This window comes from Lucilia sericata, unplaced genomic scaffold, assembly GCF_015586225.1.
Source record: "Lucilia sericata isolate MDLA Ls3-8-SP2 unplaced genomic scaffold, ASM1558622v1 Contig000806F_arrow, whole genome shotgun sequence".
NCBI classification, from domain to species: domain Eukaryota; kingdom Metazoa; phylum Arthropoda; class Insecta; order Diptera; family Calliphoridae; genus Lucilia; species Lucilia sericata.
Window position 1 is genome coordinate 130,001 of NW_023994798.1, and position 10,000 is coordinate 140,000.

The 10,000-nt window shown below is 24.4% G+C and overlaps 1 long non-coding RNA gene across 1 annotated transcript in view; it reads left to right on the forward strand.

The window, feature by feature from the left end:
- The window catches only part of LOC119608198, a 167,775-nt gene that overhangs the window by 118,683 nt on the left and 39,092 nt on the right, over positions 1-10,000 (forward strand). Inside the window, exon 3 of the long non-coding RNA XR_005231803.1 lies at positions 1,301-2,029. This is a non-coding gene — a long non-coding RNA (uncharacterized LOC119608198). The remainder of the gene's footprint in view (positions 1-1,300; positions 2,030-10,000) is intronic.

The window sequence follows — 10,000 nt, forward strand, 5'->3', positions numbered from 1 at the left end:
AAATTTGCATGGAAAATTTTTTAAAAATAAAACAATAAATTAATTTGTTGAAGCGATCGAGCGAATATTTATATGAAAATACTGGGTGTTTAACTTAAAATGTGGGATTTTCTGTGGGTTAAAGTATAAAATATAAAGTAAAAAGTATAAAATATAAAGTATGAAGTATAGAGTATAAAGTAAAAGTATAAAGTATAAAGTATAAAGTATAAAGTATAAAGTATAAAGTATAAAGTATAAAGTATAAAGTATAAAGTATAAAGTATAAAGTATAAAGTATAAAGTATAAAGTATAAAGTATAAAGTATAAAGTATAAAGTATAAAGTATAAAGTATAAAGTATAAAGTATAAAGTATAAAGTATAAAGTATAAAGTATAAAGTATAAAGTATAAAGTATAAAGTATAAAGTATAAAGTATAAAGTATAAAGTATAATGTATAATGTATAATGTATAAAGTATAAAGTATAAAGTATAAAGTATAAAGTATAAAGTATAAAGTATAAAGTATAAAGTATAAAGTATAAAGTATAAAGTATAAAGTATAAAGTATAAAGTATAAAGTATAAAGTATAAAGTATAAAGTATAAAGTATAAAGTATAAAGTATAAAGTATAAAGTATAAAGTACAAAGTATAAAGTATAAAGTACAAAGTATAAAGTATAATGTATATAGTATAAAATGTAAAGCTTTCTCTTGAAATTTTCTCTCTCTTTTTCTTGAATATTATATGCAAAATGTTTCACTCTTTTCACTTTCGATCGAAAATCTTCACTCACTTTAATATTTTATAGAAAGTTTTTCGATCTCTTTAATTATTTGTCTAAAATTGCTCTGTAAATTTGTTTATAAATTGTTTTCTTTAACAAATATTTCAATCGCTTAAATTTATTCTTTACAACATTTTTAGACTCTTTTCTTAAAAATTTTACACTTTTTTATATTGCTGTTAAACACTTTATATTTATAGACATTTTTTGTTAGAATTATTAAAAAATTTGTTATTAATTTTGCTAATAATCTTAATAAATGACTGGAAACCCTTTTTTTTTGGAAATTCTTGCTAATATGTTATAATTTAGTTAAATGAACATTCACACCTTAACAAAATCCTGTCTTGTTTTTTAAGAATTAATCTTCAAGTTTAATGTCTACATTTAAGTCCTAACTTATTTTGTATTATCATAACCATGTAATTAAAATTCAAGAATAAATTACTCTCTGGCTAAGAGATGATTGTAATGCTGTGTTTTTAATACAACCTAATAATCCCTTTTAATTTTATCTTTTTTTTTGCAGAATTGTAAATGGAAAATCCTAAAGAAAATCTAAACAAAAACAGTTTAAAGAAACTTTTTCCTAATGGAAGTGCAACAGCAATAGCAGAATAATAAAAAAAATAAAAAAAATATTGTTTTTAAAAAACATATTTATATAAATTTTATTAAAAAAAAGAAACGAAAACAACGAAATGAAAATGTTTTAAGGCAAAAGAGAATTATTGTTTACAAAACAACATAAAAAAGAGAAACAAAGTTTTCACAAAAAAAGGATAATAACAGCAACAATATTAGCATATTTTTTAAGAAAACAGCAGTAACAGAAGCAACAATAAGTATAAAAATAACAGCAGCAGCAACAATTGCATACAACCCCTCCAACAATTTTTATTTGCTTTGTTTTCCTTTTTTCTGCACACTGGGGATATTCTTAACTCCACCTAACTCTCTTTAAAAAGTTCTCTTGAAAAAACAACAACAATAAAAGGAAATATTAAATAACAAGGATCGTCGTTGCAAACTAGTTCCTTAACATTTACAGTTAAAGTTGTAAAAAAAAGTAAAAATTCTGCTGCTGAAATTCTGGTATGAAGTAATGTAATGTAATTTACATACAACACACATAAAAAAGTCTTGGAAAAAAACATTGTAAGAGTGAAAGAGATAGCAACATTACAAGGAAAAGAATAAGAAAAGCTTTAAGCAAGAAATGATGATGCTGTTTAACTCTAAAAGTAGCTACAACAAGGTATGTAAACATTTCAGTTTTTCCTTTTCTATACTATTATAGCATACAACTTGTTGATGGATTTTAGTTTTGTTTTATCCTGCCAACTCTTGTTTTGTTTACTACTACTTTTTCATTCACCTCTTGGCGTTTTTTAAAGCAAACATACAGGGACTAGTATGAAAACTTCTCATACATACTTCATAGTAGAAGAAAAAAGTGTTGTAACAAAAATATAAGTTGTAATTTAATTAAACTTATCATAATATGTTGTAAAAATACACACACACACAGACAGAACAAAAGGGAAATGCAACAAAAGAAGCAAAAGTTTTATTATATTATTTTTCTTTTGTTTTATATTATTTATAATTTTTGTTGAAAGCAACCATCATTGAACGTATTTTTTGAGTGTTTTTAAAAAAAGACAAAAAAAATATTGCCTGGAGTAATAAAAAAACTTTAAATAGAAATTGTTAAAGAAAGTTAAAAGAAAATAGAAAATAGCCAAGAAAACAGAAGTAGCAACTTACAACTTAAGAAGTTTTTTATTTAAAATTTGTTTAAGAAAATTAGGATTTTTTTTGGGTGGATTCAAAGGAAAAGAATTTAAAATAATATGAAGCCAAAAAATGTTAAGTACACTGAGAAAAAAAGCGAAATTTAAATCAATTTATCAAAATTAAATTTGGTAAAAATTTTATAAAAAAAAGCTTTCAAATTTGTATAGAAATTTATCGATAACTATACTTTTTTGTAGAAAACTTAACGATAACTTGACTTGATAACTTTACTCTTCTATAGAAAAGCTATCGATAACTTCACTTTTCTATGGGGAAGTTATTGATGACTTTACTCTTTAGTGTTCTATAGAAAAGTTTTTGATAACTTTACTTTTTATAGAAAAGTTATCGATAACATGACTTTTCTATAGAAAAATTATCGATAACTTGACTTTTCTATAGAACAGTTATCGTTAACTTGACTTTTCTATAGAAAAGTTATCGTTAACTTGACTTTTCTATGGAAAAGTTATCAATAACTTGACTTTTCTATAGAAAAGTTATCGATAACATGACTTTTATATAAAAAAGTTATCGATAACTTGACTTTTCTATAGAAAAGTTATCAATAACTTGACTTTTCTATAGAAAAGTTATCGATAACTTTACTTTTCTATAGAAAAGTTATCGATAACTTTACTTTTCTATAGAAAAGTTATCGATAACTTTACTTTTCTATAGAAAAGTTATCGATAACTTTACTTTTCTATAGAAAAGTTATCGATAACTTTACTTTTCTATAGAAAAGTTATCGATAACTTTACTCTTCTATAGAAAAGTTATCGATAACTTTAATTTTCTATAGAAAAGTTATCGATAATTGTACTTTTCTATAGAAAAGTTATCAATAACTTTAATTTTCTATAGAAAAGTTATCGATAACTTTACTTTTATATAGAAATGTTATCGATAACTTTACTTTTCTATACAAATGTTATCGATAACTTTACTTTTCTATAGAAAAGTTATCGATAACTTTATTTCTCTATAAAAAGTTATCGATTACTTTACTTTTCTATAGCAAAGTTATCGATTACTCTACTTTTCTATAGCAAAGTTATCAATTGCTTTACTTTTCTATAGAAAAGCTATCAATAACTTTACTTTTCTATCTATCGATAACTTTATTTTTCTATAGAAAAGTTATCGATAACTTTACTTTTCTATCTATCGATAACTTTATTTTTCTATAGAAAAGTTATCGATAACTTTATTTTTCTATAGAAAAGTTATCGATAACTTTATTTTTCTATAGAAAAGTTATTGATAACTTCACATTTCTATAGAAAAGTTATCGATAACTTTGCTTTGCTCTAGAAAAGTTATCGATAACTTTATTCTTCCATAGAAATGTTATCGATTACTTCACATTTCTATAAAAATGTTATCGATTACTTCACTTTTCTATAGAAAAGTTATCGATGACTTTACTTCTCTACAGAATTATCAATAACTTAACTTAAAGTTATCAATAGTTTGACTTTTCTATAGAAAAGTTATCAATAGCTTGACTTTTGCATAGAAAAGTTATCGATTACTTGACTTTTCTATTGAATTGTTATCGATAACTTTTTCTTGAATTCTCTTGAATTTGCTAAAGAAAATAAATATTTATTTACTAAAGAAAACGTAAAAATTAAAAATTTATTTCATATTTGTGTACAAATATTGAAATAATCGAAACAAAAATTTTCTCTTGATTATTCTTTTGTTTGTCCTTAACAATATTTCCCATTTTCCCTATTATAAACTCCATCATCATCATCATCAAATTGCCATTAATAATGTTAATTAATGGAAAACAAAAAAATGAACGAAGTAGTAAAAGTAAACTGACAGAATAAATGAGAAAATATTGCATGAATATAAATTCATATGAAATATTTACAATACAATTTCAATTCATTTCAACACTTAATGGAAAAATAATTTCACAATAAAAACACCTAAAAACACACACACAGAGAAAACAAAAGCAACAATATAAAAACGTGTCCTTTTTTACACAAAAAACCACCAACGAAAGGATAAATGCAACAATATTTGTAGTATGTATGTTGTTTTCTGTAGTAATGTCAACCAAATAGAAATATTAAATAATTAAAAGAATTAAAGATAAAAAGACCAGCAGAAAAAATTTATAGGAAAATAATGATAAAAATAACATGAACTATTAAACATGTAAAAGTTTTTTTTTTAACTAAAAACTTATATGAAAACTAATTGAACTAAAATATATTTTTTTATAGATATATTAAAAACATATAAAAATATAATATGAAAATTATTTGTAATAAAAATCTATATGGATTATAAAGAGATTTGCATAAAATTTTCCGAAAAAAAAACTTTGAATTCAAATAAAGGTTCGCCCAAAAGTAGGCTATTAATATTAAATAAACGTTAACTCCCTAAAGTATGCTGTTATTTTATATTTTCCTAAATAAATAAAGCATTTTATTGTTTATTTTAAAATATGTAACATGGTATCTAAATATAAATCTAAACACGCCTTAAGCAAGTTTACCACGCTACTACTGATGATGATGATGAATGATTTCGTGACATTGCACCATAATTGCTTTCAAATCTTTGTATTTAATTTTTATTCCCATTGGACAATGAACACGCACGTACGTGTTGCATACAGTCAGGCGGTCTAATAAAATATAATTTTTACATGATATTGCTTTTTAATGCATCAAAAACGAAAGAGATTTTTTTTTTTTTTTGAAATAATTATAATAATTTTGTACAAGAACATGAGAGAACATGACCTGTGTCATGTCCGGATGTAAATTTATTGTTTAGAGAAAATTAATTTCTTATAAAAAATTTTCGATTTAAGATTATTAAACAACTTTAAATTTGTTATTGACCTTTCGATGACTTAAATTTTCTACAGAAAAGTTATCGGTAACTTGACTTTTCTGTTGAAAATTTATCGATAACTTGACTTTTCTATAGAAAAGTTATCGGTAACTTGACTTTTCTACAGAAAAGTTATCGGTAACTTGACTTTTCTATAGAAAAATTAGAGATAACTTGACTTTTATATAGAAAAGTTATCGATAATTTGACTTTTCTATAGAAAAGTTATCGATAACGTGACTTTTATATAGAAAAGTTATCGGTAACTTGACTTTTCTATAGAAAAGTTATCGATAACTTGACTTTTCTACAGAAAAGTTATCGATAACTTGACTTTTCTATAGAAAAGTTATCGATAACTTGACTTTTCTACAGAAAAGTTATCGATAACTTGATTTTTCTATAGAAAAGTTATCGATAACTTGACTTTTCTATAGAAAAGTTATCGATAACTTGACTTTTCTATAGAAAAGTTATCGATAACGTGACTTTTATATAGAAAAGTTATCGATAACTTGACTTTTCTATAGAAAAGTTATCGATAACTTGACGTTTCTATAGAAAAGTTATCGATAACTTGACGTTTCTGTAGAAAAGTTATCGATAACTTGACGTTTCTATAGAAAAGTTATCGATAACTTGACGTTTCTATAGAAAAGTTATCGATAACTTGACTTTTCTATAGAAATGTTATCGGTAACTTGACTTTTCTATAGAAAAGTTATCGAAAACTTGACTTTTCTATAGAAAAGTTATCAATAACTTGACTTTTCTATAGAAAAATTATCGATAACTTGACCTTTCTATTGAAAAGTTATCGATAACATGGCCATTCAATAGAAAAGATATCAATAACTTTTTGACTTTTCTATAGAGAAGATTTCAATAACTTGATGTTGCTATAAAAAAGTTATCAATAACTTGATGTTTTATTAGAAAAGTTATCGATAACTTAACTTTTTTATAGAAAAATTTTTAATATATTTGATAAAGTTGAAACGGGACCATGCAGGATATGAGTTAAATATATATACATACATATTTCCTTATAAGTGCAACCAACATAATCCTAGATACCTCCTGTCGTCCAGATATTGTATTTTTTCCCTTTAACTGAAATAAAAGAATGAATGTTAATGTTGCAGCTATCTAAGCATGACAAACCATGCAATCAATTTTTCTCTCATTTCTTAGCAAAATGAAAATTATTCTTTAATCATTCTTTTACTATTTACATATTCTCCTAACCAATTGCCACATTCACCAGATTCAGGGGGAAAAAACAACAGACATAACAAAGAATGTGACCTGGTTAAAAGTGAAGAAAAATTCTCGTTGCTCTATATGTTTGTTCAGGCCAGAAATGGTAATTAATGTTAAACAAGAAAAATTCAAAAAATGAAACAGCAAAACAATATCAATAAAAAGAATGTTTGGAAATACATATTAGGGAGCTAACCATCAAAGTTTATATTCTCAGTTCAGTTTTTTATGAATTTTGTGTTTAAAATCTAGATTTGTTGCATCCTAATATTGAATTCCTGATAGGTCATGTAATGTATGCATATCTCCTTGCTGCTGCTTCCTAGTTCTCTTTCTCTTATTTCATGTAGAAAATGTTTATGGTTTGTTTTTATTGCATATTTTTGTGGGTTATTTTTGAAATTGTATTAGTGCACGTGTAGTTCAGGTATTCCAGCTGTTGCTTCAAAACGTATTGGAGAGATTTATTAACATTTTTAAAATGAACACAAAATTTTTAAGTCAACATTAGGAGATATGTACATGTGTGTGTATATGAGCATACATACATACGGCAAATAGCTAGAAGATAAATATTAAAGTGCAAGCTTTAGTGCACAAAGGACAATATTACAAAAATTAAATGTAAAATTCATGAAAGTGAAGAATGCCCTATTGAGAATACAAATGATAAAACTATTTCCTATCGATAACTTTTCTGTAGAAAATTAAAGTTTTCATCAACTTTTTTACAAAAATGTAAAGTAAACGATAACTTTTCTTTAGAATAGCAATATTATCGATAACGTTTCTTTAAGAAAGTCAATTTATCGAAATGTTTTTAATGGAAAACTTTCTTAAAGAAAAATCAGTTCACGTTGTCACTTCAAGTTCTTGACAACTTTATTATCAGTTATCCATAACTTTTCTATAAAAAGTCAAGTTTTCGATAACTTTTGTATAGAAAAGTCAAGTTATCGACAACTTTTCTATAGAAAAGTCATGTTATCGACAACTTTTCTGTAGAAAAGTCAAGTTATTGATAACTTTTCTATAGAAAAGTCAAGTTATTGATAAATTTTCTATAGAAAAGTCAAGTTATCGATAACTTTTCTATAGAAAAGTCAAGTTATTGATAACTTTTCTATAGAAAAGTCAAGTTATCGATAACTTTTCTATAGAAAAGTCAAGTTATCGATAACTTTTCTATAGAAAAGTCAAGTTATCGATAACTTTTCTATAGAAAAGTTAAGTTATCGATAACTTTTCTATAGAAAAGTCATGTTATCGATAACTTTTCTATAGAAAAGTCAAGTTATCGATAACTTTTCTATAGAATTTTTAATAATATAATTTTTTTTATTTTTTTTAATTTTTTTTTTATTTTTTTTTAATAATTTTTCTATAGAAAAGCCAAGTTATCGATAACTTTTATACAGAATAGTCAAGTTCTAGATAAATTTTCTATGGAATAGTAAAGTTATCGATAACATTTCTGTAGAAAAGTAAATTTATAGAAAAAAAATCGAATAAATTTATTTCTTTAAAATCAGTATTAAGCAAATTCCAAAACTCATGGTGAAAAAATCTCCATTACCACCAAATTACACACAAAATCACAGACCTTAAAATTACTTAGAAAATAGAAATTAAATCCAGACTACACACAGACTTCTCTTTCCTTAAAATTCCGCCCAAATATTCGCCAAGGTTTAAAATCTCATTTACCATCCATTTCATCCCAATATCTAGTTAAAAACAACTTTAATTTGAAACTTTAGCTTTTATTTCCCAACTCTCTTTTTTCTGTAATTTTTAATATACAACTAATTTAGTTTCTATTCTACTAAAAATCACACAAAAAACATAAGACGCTATATATTTAACGCCAAATGGGACTAAAGTTTATATCAACAGCCATTAAGTGTGAGCAAGAATCGAAGGGCCCCAAAAAAGTTTTTGTGTTGGTGTCTTTGTTAATATAAAACCGACAGATAACTACCCAACAAACCAAGCCATAATCAAAATATAACTACATTTTAAAATAAACTTATAATAAAGAATTTTCTACAACATTTCATAAGGATACTTATGATAGGTTTATTTTAATGGAAATTATAAATACTTTTAAAATAATGCTTAAAAAACGCTTCGTATAGCAACAATATTTGCAATAATACTTGCTGTACACTTAGTTAGGATAACAAGTTTTACAAATGTGATTGTAAAAGACTAATGATCGCAATAGTTTTGTAATTGTTTTCCTATAAGATATCCCGTTATTTTATTGCGTGTTTTTCTTATTATTATTCTTCTTCATTTCAGTCTTCTTGTTTAGTTTGGCAAAGGCAGTGTTTTTAAGTGTTTAAGAGTGTAATTTTATAAAATAAAGTAATATAAAATTTGTGTTTAAAAATGGTAATTTAATTAATATATAAAAAATGCCACATAATAAAACAATGTGCTTTTTTATTTTATAGATGCCGCTTTTTCTATAGGATTGAGGGAGGACGAGTTCATAAAAAGTATAAACAAGTCTTTTCCATTTACCAATAATAGACTAACACGTAAAATATATATAGAAAAGTGCAAAATTGTAGAAAGTATAATTGAAAAATATCAGTAAAGTAATGAAAAATAAAAAATATGTATGAAACAAAAAAAAAATATTGTTTTAATTGAATTAACAAGCTTATAAAAATGTTACGAAAATAAGCTTACTTCAATCATGTTTCAAAAACTATTTTTCAGTAAGCTTATTTCATAATTGCGATTCTAAGCTTGTTGTAAACTGCAACTAGGAATATTATCACAAGGGTTCAATTTTCTTGATAAAATAATTGTTAACAAGCATTTTACAATAATTATCATAATAGTTTTGCAAACCTAACGCTTATGGTAGTAAGTTTGTTATAAACGAATTTTAAAGCTTTTTGGTTTGTTGGGTAAGTGAATATTAAAACACAATGAAACAAATTACAACGTAACGCTTTTTAAGTTCAAATTACAGAATCCAAAAAAAACAAAAAAACAGAAGAAAAAATATAGAAAAGTTTTTATTTAGTTAATAAAAGCCACCAAGAAGATGCTGGATGATACTTAATTTTCCAACAATGACAACAACAAAATGAACTGACCTTTTTTCTTAATGTTTGACAACACGACCAAACAAAGAAACGTGTTCATAAGACACAATTTGTGGCAAAGAGAAAAAGCAACAAAAATGAAATTATTGCAGACATATTTTTAATACTCCTATTAATATAAATGAAAATGCTACTTAACTATAAATACATTAACAACCAGTGGATCCATG